We start from the raw sequence: 13,168 nt of genomic DNA, 5'->3' as shown, positions 1-13,168 counted from the left end.
GAAATTAAAAATGTATCCATCATTTGATCCAGAAAAGTCCATTTCTGAGTGCACAGATCCTCCCCATCCTATGATAAGGTGAAATTCTGACTACTGTTGTGTTTGTTGGTTCTGAGATAAGATCTCCTATAGGGCAGGCTGGCCTCCAGTTCACTGAGTAGCAGAGGATAACCTTGAACTCCAGTTCTTCCTGCTTCTACCTCCCAAGTGCTGGGATTACAAGAACGCACCATCGTGCCCGGCTAAACCCATGGTAAGTCAAAACTACATCCAACGTAATGCGCTCAACCAGCCCAAGATCCAGGCTTAGTTACACAGCACATTCTAGGGTATTGGTTGCCCCCATCTTGATCACAGGGCTCTCTGAGAGTTGCTAATCCCTGTAGCTGCCCAGTGTTGCAAAACAGGGCTGTATTATATACATCAATAGCTTGGTGAAAGGTCAAAATCCAAAGTACACTTTCTACTGAATGTGATCCATTCACACCATTGCCAACTCTAGAAGCTTTAAGTCAAGCCATCACAGGCTGAAGGACAGCGTGTTGATAAAAGCATGGGGGCTGGGTGTGCCTTCGGAATGGTGTGCAAAAGCACACGTAAACCCTTGGGTTAATCTCGGGCATCCGGAACGAACTAGACAGACAAAAGAGGGGAAGCAAGTAAGTAGAGTAGCAAGGAGGAAGGAAGGAAGGAAGGGAGGAAGGAAGGAAAGAAGGAAGGACGGACGGAGGCAGGCAAGCAGGAAGCGGGAGCATAGGGAGGGACGGAGGGGGTAAACCTTAGAGGGAATAAGTCAGACCCTCGGAGATGTTTGAATATTCATGCTTCTTATTACAACATTAGAGCAGCTCAGGTGTCTATGAACAAATGAATAAGCAAAGGGCAGGGCCAATTATCACATCGATCAGCGTTAACGGGGAAAGCCCATCACGGGCTATATAGAGAATGGCTAAATTCTGAGCTCGAAAAGCCTGAGGGCTTCCATGCTTTTTGTATGACTCAAACTCCCCAGAAGAGCATCGTGCAGCCTCCTGGGGAGGGGCAGGGGGACACAAAGGACTCAGCAACCTCAGGCTCCCCTCTGCCACCCGCCCCAGCTCCGGGGTTGACTCTGGCCCTTACTGCGGTCTCATCCTACGTGCCTTCTCCCACAGGGCTCTCTGAATAAAGGCCCTTTTGTCACATCCCATCCTCTAGGTTCATCCCAGTGTCCCAGGAAGACTTGCCCAGCCACCTCAGAAAAGGCGCCCCTCCCAGTGCTGGGTCGGAGGTTAGAAAGTCACCACATCTGTCCCTGTGTTGTGTTTGTGGACATGTGGTCTCATGGGAATTGCTCCCTCTGGTGCAGGGAGTGGGTGGTCCAGCTGACACCTCAAGGGCATCAGCAGTCGGTAGGTTCCACAAGAGGCACGGGGTTGAACATCCGACAGCATTTCTAGGATGAAACAAGGGTTTCAGAGAACTCCCTACTTCTCCGCTCTCCTGTCCATCCCACAGTCCTCCTTGTTTCCTGGTCCGATTCTCCTAGGGGAGCCTTCAAGTCTCATTTCTCTGCCCAGAGTGCCTCTCTCTTGGATTCCTACACACCTTCCCCACTTACCTTCTCCAGACCTTGCCAGATGATCTCCCCCAGCTCTCAGCAGTGCTCCCGGGCTGCCAAAGCTGAGGAAGACCTACAGACCTACCTATGTAGGGACATTGGAAGAAGGAAGACTCACTCTTCTTCACCTGCCTGTGCTTACCTACCAGCACATCTGTTAGTGTCTACTTCTTTAGGATTCCAGCTTTTACAGAAGACCAGATGAAATGCCCACGCTTGTGATTGAGCCACCACTACTAGACTCTTGGACCTCCCATTCACAGCTGCCCAGTGTTGCGTTAAATGGACCAGGGGAAGGCGGGAAAGGGTTGCAAGGTTGTCATTTGTGGGCTGTTGTCTGTTGGGAAAACTGCAATTTGGGAGCGACTCCTTTATGGGAATCACAGTATTGGGGTGGAAAACCGTGAAACGCTGGGAGACGTGCACGTGGTATCTGTGGAGACAGCCTGTGGGGGTGAAGGAGCAGCTGCACTTGAACGACACCGAGGCCTGCAGGAAGGCAAGGAATTGCCAAAGGCATCATTTCTCATTTGCTGATAGCTTTGTCCTTGTGTACAGTGTGAATCACCTCGAGTCCTTTCAAGGAGTGGAGCTTCTGAAGAAAGAAATTGATAATTCAAAGACAAAAAAGGCGGTGGCAATTGTTGTGTTAGGAAACCAACTGGACCTTTCTGAGCAGGGACAAGCGGATGGTGACGGGGCACAACAGTGGGCCAGAAGTGAGAAAGCGAAGCTCTGGGAGGTGATGGTGACGGACCGCAGGACACTGATTGAGCCCTTTGATTTCCTGGCCAGCAAGTTTTCTCAGCCCCAGAACAAACCTAGCTTCCCTTTGCCTGGGAGGAAAAACAAAGGGAACTCCTATTCTGAAACAGTCCAGCCTTGAAGTGTCTGTAGCATGGCACAGGGTTCCGATTTAACATGGCCCTTCACAAACCTCCTCTGTGCCTTAGGGAACCCCTAAGTGGTAACTTAATGCACTTTAACGCAAGCTACTGGTTTATTGCTGTCGGAAATTATTTTGTCTTTATTTGAAAACTGTTCTTTTTTTTTTTTTTTTTTTTTTTTGGTTCTTTTTTTCGGAGCTGGGGACCGAACCCAGTTGAAACCTGTTCTTAAGATTGAGTTTGTTATTTATTCTGGCATCGGATCTCATTACAGATGGTTGTGAGCCACCATGTGGTTGCTGGGAATTGAACTCAGGACCTCTGGAAGAGCAGTCAGTGCTCTTAACCACTGAGCCATCTCTCCAGCCCCAGGCCGTACCTTCTAATCACTGTCAAGTAGTGCTGCACCCTGATGACCAAGCATGACCCTCTGGAGGACTTCTTATTCAAATCACCACAGATGCTCTATGTATATGGGATATGTATATGCAAAGGGGAGGGGCTGCAGAAGATGGCAACAGCTGTCTGACTTAATCCCTCTCTATATTTTGAGGCAGGGTCCATCACTGAACCTGGAGCTCACCACATCACCAAGGCTGGCTGGCCATCAAGCCCAGCGATCCTACTGCCTCCACCTCCCCTTGGCCAGGATCACAGGCACGTGCCACCTCACTTTCTTATGTGGGTGTTAAGGCTCAAACTTGGGTCCCTATGCGCATGCGGTTTACTCCCTGATCTATATTCCCAGCCCACTAATTTTAAACACATGTTACATGTTAACACTTTGAATAGCTAGTTGCTCAATTAATTAAATAAGTGAAGGGTCACTACTAAATTTACTTGCAGATAACTGAGCAGTTGCCAATTGTTGATAACCTAAAAATTATTTCTGTGAATCTCTGTCTTGGAGAAACAAAACCTTTGTCACACAAGCCCACCTCAGATCTTCACTCCACAGCATTACCTGGACGAGTGATCAACTGGTAGACATTTTTCTGTTGGCGCACTCTGGATTCATTTCCTGTAACAAACTAAGGCAAAGGCTGTGTGAGACAAGCACCCCACTGGGTCTCTAATGAGGATGCTGTGTATACAGATGTACCAGTACTGGTCTGTGCTTGCCCACAACCCCCACAAGGCCCTGCGGCTTGCTGCAGTCCCTGCTGTCCACCGGTGTCCCAGCTGAGCTCCGGATACCCCACCAAATCAGTACCCAAAAAAGTACAGTATGTGAGCAGAAGGAACCCCCAAATGTCTCTTCTCTAGATGCCCCTGCAGGAATTCAGGGCACTAGCCTCAACCCTCAACTATCCACCCATGATGATGAAATGCATATTTAAACATTCCTTTAGCTATTTTTAGTTGAGTCTTTTTTTCTCTTCCTTAAATTGTGATTCTGTATGAGTGAAGACAATGAGTGCTTACCACAAAATAAAAAGAAATCTGTTGTGCGTGTGCGTGTGTGTGTGTGTGTGTGTGACAAATTGTACCCTTCTATCCTGTGAGCTCCAAGGACCGAGTCCTGGTCGTGAGGCTTGTGGGTAAGCACCTTTCCCTGCTGGGCCATGTCCTTGGCCTCTCATACTCTCTCTCTTTCTCCCTCTTTTCTTCCTCCCTTTCCTTTCCTTCATTCCCTTTGCCCCTCTCTTTTATCGTCTCTTCTCTCTTTCCCCCTTCTTCTCCCCACCCCCTTTGCCTCCACTCCTTCTCCTTGCCTCCAGCTCTCTTTCCATACCTCTCGCCATAGTGATATGCAGGTAAGGCTCAACAACCATGGGACCCACATAACCCTCAACTTCCCAAGCCGCCATGACCTGGAGAAGAAACCCCTATCTTTTCTTCAGCCTCGGCTATGCTGTTACAGTAGCACACCGACTCTTTTAAAAATTAATTTACTTATTTTATGTGAGCACACTGTAGCAGTCTTCAGACACACCAGAAGAGGGCACTGGATCCCATTACAGATGGTTGCGAGCCACCATGTAATTGCTGGGAATTGAACTCAGGACCTCTGGAAGAGCAGCCAGTGCTCTTAACCGCTGAGCCATCTCTCCAGCTCCCTCATTTAACTATTTAGTGCATTGGGAGTAACTGCTCATTGAAAATGTTTAGGGGCCTTTTAACTCAGAGTCCATGAAGCATCCCCATTCGTCCGTCAGACTCAGTTGAATGCGCAGTGTGTGCTAAGACCGAGTTCCTGTGATAGTTACTAGGGCGACAATCATAAGCAAAACAAACATCCCTGCCCGGGAGTAGGAATGTCGCTATGCAAACAGCCATGGAAGATGGGTCTGAAGGCAGCCGCCCAAGGGAGATGAGACCACACGAGCTGATAAGACTTCCAACCAGAACCCTGCCTCCTTCCCTCCATGGAAGCTGAGCTAGGTCACTACTGACCTGGCACGAGTAGGAGTCCGTCAGCAAGATGGGGACCTGGAAGACATTACAGAAGGGACATGGTTATGTATACAGATGAGCCAGGTCATGACATGTTGGAAGAAGAGGCAGGTAGGAGTAGAAGGATGAAACGGAGCCAAGGACGGTGCCAGAACCTGGATGCTGGGTTATGGTTTCCAGCCTTTCTCCAAGAGGCCGGTGTTCCTCAAAGTGGAACAGAGGTCAGGAGTTTATATTTATGTTGTGGTTCTGAGGGCTTCTAACTTTATGCCTTTTTATTTTTTTAACTTTATGCTGCTTGTTGTTTGTTGGGAATTTGGGTTTGGTTTTTGACAAGGTCTCATTATGTAATCATAGCCAGCCTGGAACTTGCTACGTAGACCAGGTTGGCCTCGAACTAAAGGTGTGCATCACCCTGCCTGGTTTTGTTGTTGTGTTTTGAGATGCTCTCTCGGAATATAATTCAGGCTGGACGCAAACCTTATAATTCTCCAGCCTCAGGTGCTGGAATTGCAGGTGTATACCACCACACCAAGTCAAACGTACATGTGTATTATTTGTATGATGACTGTGTGTGTGTGTGTGTGTGTGTGTGTGTGAGAGAGAGAGAGAGAGAGAGAGAGAGAGAGAGAAAGAGAGAGAGAGAAAGAAAGAGAGAGAGACAGAGAGAGAAAGAGAGAGAGAGAGAGAGAGAGAGAGAGAGAGAGAGAGAGAGAGACCATGTTTATATGATTCTCTAGAAGTCCACAGCAGAGGGTACCAAGAATCAATACAGGGACGAGGAGTTAAGGGTTGATACACCCACAAGGCTGTTTTTCAAGTCTTCTTTGGTATGGGGCTATCTGTACCTGTTTTACTTTTTGCTTTGCATTGTTGGTATTTGAGACAGGGTTTGCTATGTATCCCAGACTGCCCTTCAGCTATGAAGCCCATGCTGGTCTTCTGCCTTGCCCGTCCCTCAAATACTGGGTTACGGGCACATTTCATCAAACTCAACCAGGTAGGGTTTCCCTGCCTCATTTTCTAATGGCCTATGTCCCTCCAGCCCATGCTGGGTTCCCGAGGATTCTCAATAAGCAAGAAGTTCTATGGAAGTCAGGGAAGAGAGGGGCCCTGGGGAGGGAAAACCCTGAGGCGGGTTCTCGGACTCTCACCCGGCAGAGATGAGCTGCCTGGGTCCTTGTCAGCAGAACACGCTTTGGGAGAGTGAGTGGCTGTCATCCTAGCCTGTAGGCAGGTCTGGTGCACTGTTCATGTCCAGCCATGTGCCTTGGATCCTTTTCTGGGTGTGACCAGAGTGTTGGGGCTGTTCTTCTCAGGGGCTCCCAGACACATGCTATAGCCTGAAGTCGCCCTACCCTAGCCTCTGTGTCTCTCAGTCCCACAAATCCAGCACTGTGGCTGATTGCCCTCCCACCACTGCTTCCTCCCTCCCTACTCCTCCCCCAACGGGGTCTCTGCTCAATGCATTTGCCCATTGTCCTGCCACCATCATAGCTTCAGCAGAGAGCCAGTGTCTCTTGGTTCTGGAAGCTGGCAATTTCACATCAAGGTGTCCAAAGTGCTGGTTTCTTATGAAGCCTCTTTCCTGGACTGCAGATGGCTGACCTCTCCCTATGCGTTCTTTTGGTCTCTTCTCTGTGTGTATTTGTTCTCTGAGTAAGGGCTTCATCTTATTGAATGAGGGCCCACCCGAATGTTCTCGTTTTTAAGTCAATTTCAACTTCAAAGACTATTTCCAAAGAGAGCAGGTTTCTGAGGTGTTAGGAATTAGGACTTCGGGGTTGGGGATTTAGCTCAGTGGTAGAGCGCTTGCCTAGCAAGCATAAGGCCCTGGGTTCGGTCCCCAGCTCCGGGAAAAAAAAAAAAAAAGATTAGGACTTCAACATACTAACTTAAGACACACACAACTCAGTGCCAAACACTGTAGTTCTGGGGTGACATTTAGACTTCAGGGGTCAATGTAACGCAATGGTACAATTAATAAGAAGCTCGGTGTGACCAGTAACTCATTTGTCCCGATTCCGACCCAATAACCCCTATTACAAAAGCAATAATAAATATACAGAAACAATATCTCTGTGGTATTGGAGATTGAACCCAGCGCTTTACGTATGCTAGGGTAGTGCTCAACCCGTAAGCTACATCCGGTGTGATGAATATGGTTTTAAGTATGAGATAAATCTCTAGTTTCTTGGGCAACCACTAATTGCCATGAAAGGAAACTGTAGCGTAGACATCGCAAGCGAAGCTGGACACAGTGGCATACACCTATCATTCTAGTACTTGAGAGGTGGGGGCAGGAAGATAGGGAGTTCAAAACCAGCCTCAGCTATAGAGTGGGAGTGAAACCAGCCTGGGCTACCTGATGCCTACCTGCCTGAGGATTATAAGCGTGAAAATCAGTGAGCGTCAAGAAAAAGTAAGAGTGTCACAGTGACCCCCTCCACGTAGAGCAGATGACCCTGAGTCCGTCAAGTGTGACCAGCATGAGGAGGTCTCAGAAGGTTGTGAAGCAAACCCTGGATTCACAGCTAGCATGAGAACTGTCTTCCTCAGGCAAGATGGCAGACGGGACACCTGAAGGGCATGTTGGCCTGGCAGTCGTGAAAATGGACAGTCGTGGCTTTGCTGGTTAGGTCATTTGTTGGCTGGCATCTGAGTCACCTTGGCAGTGTCTTGGGCAGAGTTTGTTGAATGACTAAGGAAAATGCTTCAGCTTGTGTCTTTTACTTTTAATTTCATCCTTCACAGCCATGGAAAATTCAAACAGCTTCTGTCTTCATAGTTTCTAGGGGCATTGGCAGGACACCAGGCAAGTGGCTGTTTCCACAGAGAAAAATATCTCCTCTCACTCAGCAGGCACACTTCGTAATTTGGAAGAGTGCTTCCAGGAGCATTTTGTGGTGAGCGGGAAGAGGATTCTTACAGTTGAAGGTCAACCCCCCGATGAATATTTTTACCAGGCCAGCAAGTGTCTAGTAAAGATGTGTGTGCTGCACCCATGGTGACTGAGTTCTCCAGAACCCACAGTAAAAGGGGAGAACTGACTCCCAGAGGTCATCCTCATTGGTGTCCTGGGAGAGCTTTGGTGACATATGTGCTGCCTAGTCCTATGTCAACCTGACACACAAACTAGCTATCAGAAAGGAGGGAACCTCAATTGATCCATAGGATCCCATGATTGACAGGGGATGATGGCCCAGCCCATTGTGGGTAGGGCCATCCCTGGGCTGGTGGTCTTGGGTTCTATAATGAAGCAGGCTGAGCAAGCCATGGAGAGCAAGCAGTAAGCAGCACCCTTCCATGGCCTCTGCATCAGCTCCTGCCTCCAGGCTCCTGCCCTGTGTGAGTTCCTGTTCTGACTTCCTTCAGTGATGAACAGCAATAAGGAAGTGTAAGCAAAATAAACCCTATTCTCCCCAACTTGTGTCCCTCGCTATCGTCTCGCCAGCAAGAACGCACGCGGACACCAGGATCCTTCTGCAGCAAAGCGTTTATTACATCTTGAAGAGGAGACACCCAGGGCCCAGAAAGGCGCTGCTTATAAAACCCTAGCACGGCGCGTCCACGCCTGATTGGTCGCTTACCCATGATCTCACTGGCACCCCCCGGGGTGGGCAAAGACTTGGCGCGAACACACTCTTGCACATGCACACACAGCTTGTTTACAGGGAGGAGCCGGGCTGCCGCAATGGAAGCCAGCGCCATCTTGTAACGGCAGAAGCTATTACGGCTTTCCACAAACTTGCTTTTTTGGTCATGGTGTTTTATCACAGCGATAGTGACCCTAACTAAGACAGCATTGTGCCTTGGTTTGTTGTCCTTAGAGAGGCCTTAGAGGGCCTTAGAGAACAAGGAAGAGATTTGAGGGACAGGATGGAGCCTAAGGCCTCATGCATACTGGGTAGAACAGTTGCACTGTGCTACACTCCAGGCTGGTTTCCTTTCTTTTCATGGCTGCATAATATTCCTTTGCATGCATATACCACGCTTCATCTATCCAGTCACCTACAGATTGACATCTGTATATTTTACAGTTTTGGGGTTGGTGGGGACAAGAATCTATCTGAGACCCTGTTTTCACTTCTGAGTGTGTGCCTGGAAGGGTAATTGTTAATCCTTACAGAAACTCCACGTTTAATCTTTTGGGGAATTACCAACTGTTTTCTACAATGGCAATAGCATTTTGCATCCCTGTAAGTAATGTTTGGAGGTCTCCATTCTGAATTCTTCCATCAATGTTCTGTTTCCTTTCATTTTTTAAAAAGTATTTTGGATGATTTTTTAAAAAAAATTTTAAGATTTATTTTTTATTTATCTGAGTACACTGTAATTATCTTCAGACACACCAGAAGAGTGCATTGGATCCCATTACAGGTGGTTGTGAGCCACCATGTGGTTGCTGGGAATTGAACTCAGAACCTTTGGAAGAGCAGTCAGTGCTCTTAACTGTTGAGCCATCTCTCCAGCCTGCTTTCTTTAATTTTATGCCCATAATTATGAGTGTGACGTGGTATCTCATCATTTCAATTTGGATTTTCTTTCCTTTCCTAAGAATATCATTCATTCATTCACATTCCTGAGACAAGGTCTGGTATATCCCAAACTGGCTTCCAACTCTCCTTGAAAGTGACTTTCGTTTCTTGCTCCTTCCGCCTCATCTTTAGGGTGTTAGGATCAGAAGTATACACCTCCACGTCCAGTTCTACACAGTGCAGGGACTAGAGCTCAGGGCTTTGTACCTGCTGGGCAAACTCTCTACCAACTTAAGTACATCCAGTCCCTTGATTTACATTTCCCTAATGGCAGTGTCATGAAGCCTTTTTAGCATATGCATGTGGACATGTTTGTGTGTGTGCCTGTGTGGATATGGGTGTATAGGTAGATGTGTATGCATGCATGTGTACATGTGTGGGCGTGGGTGCTTTGAATTCGGTGTTCTGTGCACTTCAGTGAGCAGGTGATGGGTGTGCCTTTAAGAGAGGATGTTACCTGAGTGAGCCTGAATATGATCACATGGGCCATACCAAAGCTCCGGGCTTAATGTTTTTAAAGAGAGAGAGGAGGGGGAAAGAGGGAGGGGGAGGGGGAGGGAGAGGGAGATAGATATTAGAAACACAAGAACGATTTAACACCAGGAAGGCTTTTTTTCACAGCTAGCTTTGAAGTCAGAGGTGGCCACAAGCCAAGGACCTGTAGCAGCCACGAAGGGCACAGACACCTTTGTCTTATGGCAACTAGAAACCCAGCTCCTTTATCTTTTCAGCCAATAATGGAAATGAGGTTGGAAGTGAATTCTTCCTTAGCTAAGCTCAGGCCTGAGGCAAGACTTCAACCCAGCCACCTCTTGATTTCAGCCTCATGAAGACCTGAGGAGAGAGTGCAGGTGTTCTATGCCTGGACTTCCAGCTGAAAGACAATACACACGCTAATTTAAGCCAATAAATGTATGGTAATCTCTGATGCAGCAAGAGAAAACTAATAGTGATTCTAGGTTCTGGGGAGATAGCCAGTAAAATGCTCACCTTGCAAGCATGAGGACCTGACGTTGATGCCAAGAACCCTTTTAGAAAAACCAGAAATGGTGGTATATGTAGGTAGCCCCAGTGCTACAGAGGCAAAGCTAGGCAAGATCCCTGTGCATCACTAGCCAATCAACAGAGCCAATTCCAGGTAAAAGTGAGAGACCCTGTCTCAAAACAAACAAACTAACAAACAAAACGAGGACACAAGAGGTTGACATCTGACCCACACATGCACATACATACATGTGCACAAGCACCTCCAGGCAGAGACATGAACATGTGAACACATGCATATCTACACACACACACACACACACACACATACACACACACACACACACACACACACACTCCAGATTCTAATGATGGAAATAAAGAATGTATCATGTCTAGACCACAAAGGGTCATTGCCTCACTGGGAACTCTTCGGAGGATGCGCATGGTTTCAGGGGGGAACATTTACAGCCTCGAACCTGACATCCATTCTCCACCACATCAGTACCACCCACCGTGGCAAGAGACACCACTCCAGACTGCTACTGAGTGAGAACTGAGGAAACCCCAGGCTTTGGATGGTCTTCTGAACCATCGTTTCACGCCGGCCTTGAGCCAACAGCTCAGCGGAATCATCACAACTGAGATGAGCCCCGGGACTTTTCAGCTCTGGTGTTCGTCCGCCGATGTCAGGACGCTGCAATGAAGAGGCATTTCAGATGACTGCCATCACAGAAGGCGGCTTCTTTGCTAAAGTAGTCAAACGATTCCTATTTCCTGCTTTGAGTCAGACCCCGAGACTGGTCTGAGAAGGCAGGGCACCGAGAGTCTCAGCAGATGCACGAGGCTGCTTGCTTGCATCTGGGTAGATTGGGAAGCAGAGGGAGAGGAGTGTCTGGTAATAAAAACCTTCCACATCAGTACCATCTTGATACCTCTTTTTTTTTTTTAAGATTTATTTCATATATGTGAGTACACTGTCGCTGTAAGATGCTCTATGTGGGTGCTATAAACTGTCAGGTTCTCCATGAGAGCAGTAAGCACACTTAACTGTTGGGTTATCAATTGTGCCCACGGTCATAGCAACTAGATACATAACTAACTTGTCTAGAGAGGGTACAAGACGTAGGCGATAACACTGTTGAACTACTTACTGACTGGATGTATTCTGGAACCACCATGCCTTTCTCTGGAGCCATGATGTAAATGAGTAGATACCCTTATTTAAGCTAGTTTGGGTTGGGTTTTTCTTTGCTTGCCATGGAAAGTATCCCGCTGGTACACTTGCAAGGAGCGGAAATCTCTGTCAGGCTGTCCTGATGTTTGCTGTTTCAACAGAAAAACAAAAAAGAACCAAGACATTGCTTTGTCTAGATTGAGTCCTTAGGGACTCACTTGAAAATGTGCTGCCCCTCTTCTGCAAGGCTTTAAGGCTCCGTTCAGAATCCAGGTGAACCAGGAGGCTGTGAGGACAGTTGGACAGGCAGGATGTTACCACAGCTGCACAGAGCGGGAAGCATTCTGAACTGACAGGGCATCTCTGCATCAGTGGGTCTGTCAGTCCAAGCTAAGACCCGAAATCTGGGTCAGTCCTATGCTCTGGATGCAATGGGACAAGGACAAGAGGAGGAAGTCTCCTTTAAGAGAAGAGTCTACGTCCAAACCTTGCAGCTCTTTAGCTATTGCGTTTAACACTGTGTCAGGATAGCTGAAGCCAAACAAGTCAACTTTCTTAAACCAATGGCCACCCAGGCCTCCATGCTCCGTTCTCCTGTTCACAGGGCTGAATTGTGTTAGCCTAATCTTTCCCGGAAGTGAGCTGGGTGTTATCAGAGAAACCTTCACCTCTACTCTACCTTCCCTCAGTTACACCTGAGAAGGGGGCATTTTGGGTAGGTAATGGGTATCACCTTCAGTGAGTCTTAAAGTAAGGCTAGGTGAGGGACTTGAAGGATAGGCCATAGGCTGGGTACAGTTCTCTTCCAGCATGCCAACAAGACAGGTTGGGGACTGAGATGTCTCAGGATCAACCAAAATGCTTAAGGATGTATAATGCCTTGAGGGGAGCAATGGCAGAACGAGCAGTTAAGGGAACATATCGCTTGTGATGGTTTGTATATGCTCAGCCCAGGCAGTGGCATTATTAAGGGGTGTGGCCTTACTAGAGTAGGTGTGGCCTTGTTGGAGTGGGTGTGGCCTTGTTGGGGGTGGGTGTGGCCTTGTTGGAGTAGGTGTGTCATTGCGGCGTGCTAGCTTCCTGGAAGTCAGTATTCTGCTAGTAACCTTCAGATGAAGATGTAGAACTCTTAATGGACTGAACCTCTGAACCTGTAAGCCAGCCCCAAATAAATATTGTCCTTTTTAAGAGTTGCCTTGGGGGTTGGGGATTTAGCTCAGTGGTAGAGCGCTTGCCTAGCAAGTGCAAGGCCCTGGGTTCGGTCCCCAGCTCCGAAAAAAAAAAAAAAGAGTTGCCTTGGTCATGGTGCCTGTTCACAGCAGTAAAACCCTGACTCAGAGACGAACTGACTAAGACACCGCTCTTGCAGAGGGTCTGAGTTGGATTCCCAGCACTCACATCAGGTGGCTCAAAACTGTCTATAACTCCAGCTCCATGGGGTCCGAAGCTCTCTTCTGCATTCCATGGGGACATGTGCACACATACACATACCCACAACTAAAAATAAGACAAATATATTATTAATTATTAATTATTTTCTTTTAAATGAATTTTTTTTAGATTTATTTACTATATATAAGTACAC

General features: G+C 47.7%; 1 pseudogene; it reads left to right on the top strand.

Moving 5' to 3' along the window:
* The first annotated feature begins 1,419 nt into the window (after nt 1-1,419).
* On the top strand, nt 1,420-5,302 carry Nkiras1-ps1 (NFKB inhibitor interacting Ras-like 1, pseudogene 1; annotated as a pseudogene).
* The last annotated feature ends 7,866 nt before the right edge of the window (nt 5,303-13,168 follow it).

This window comes from Rattus norvegicus, chromosome 17 (assembly GCF_036323735.1).
Source record: "Rattus norvegicus strain BN/NHsdMcwi chromosome 17, GRCr8, whole genome shotgun sequence".
NCBI classification, from domain to species: domain Eukaryota; kingdom Metazoa; phylum Chordata; class Mammalia; order Rodentia; family Muridae; genus Rattus; species Rattus norvegicus.
This window is presented reverse-complemented; position numbering and strand designations above follow the sequence as displayed.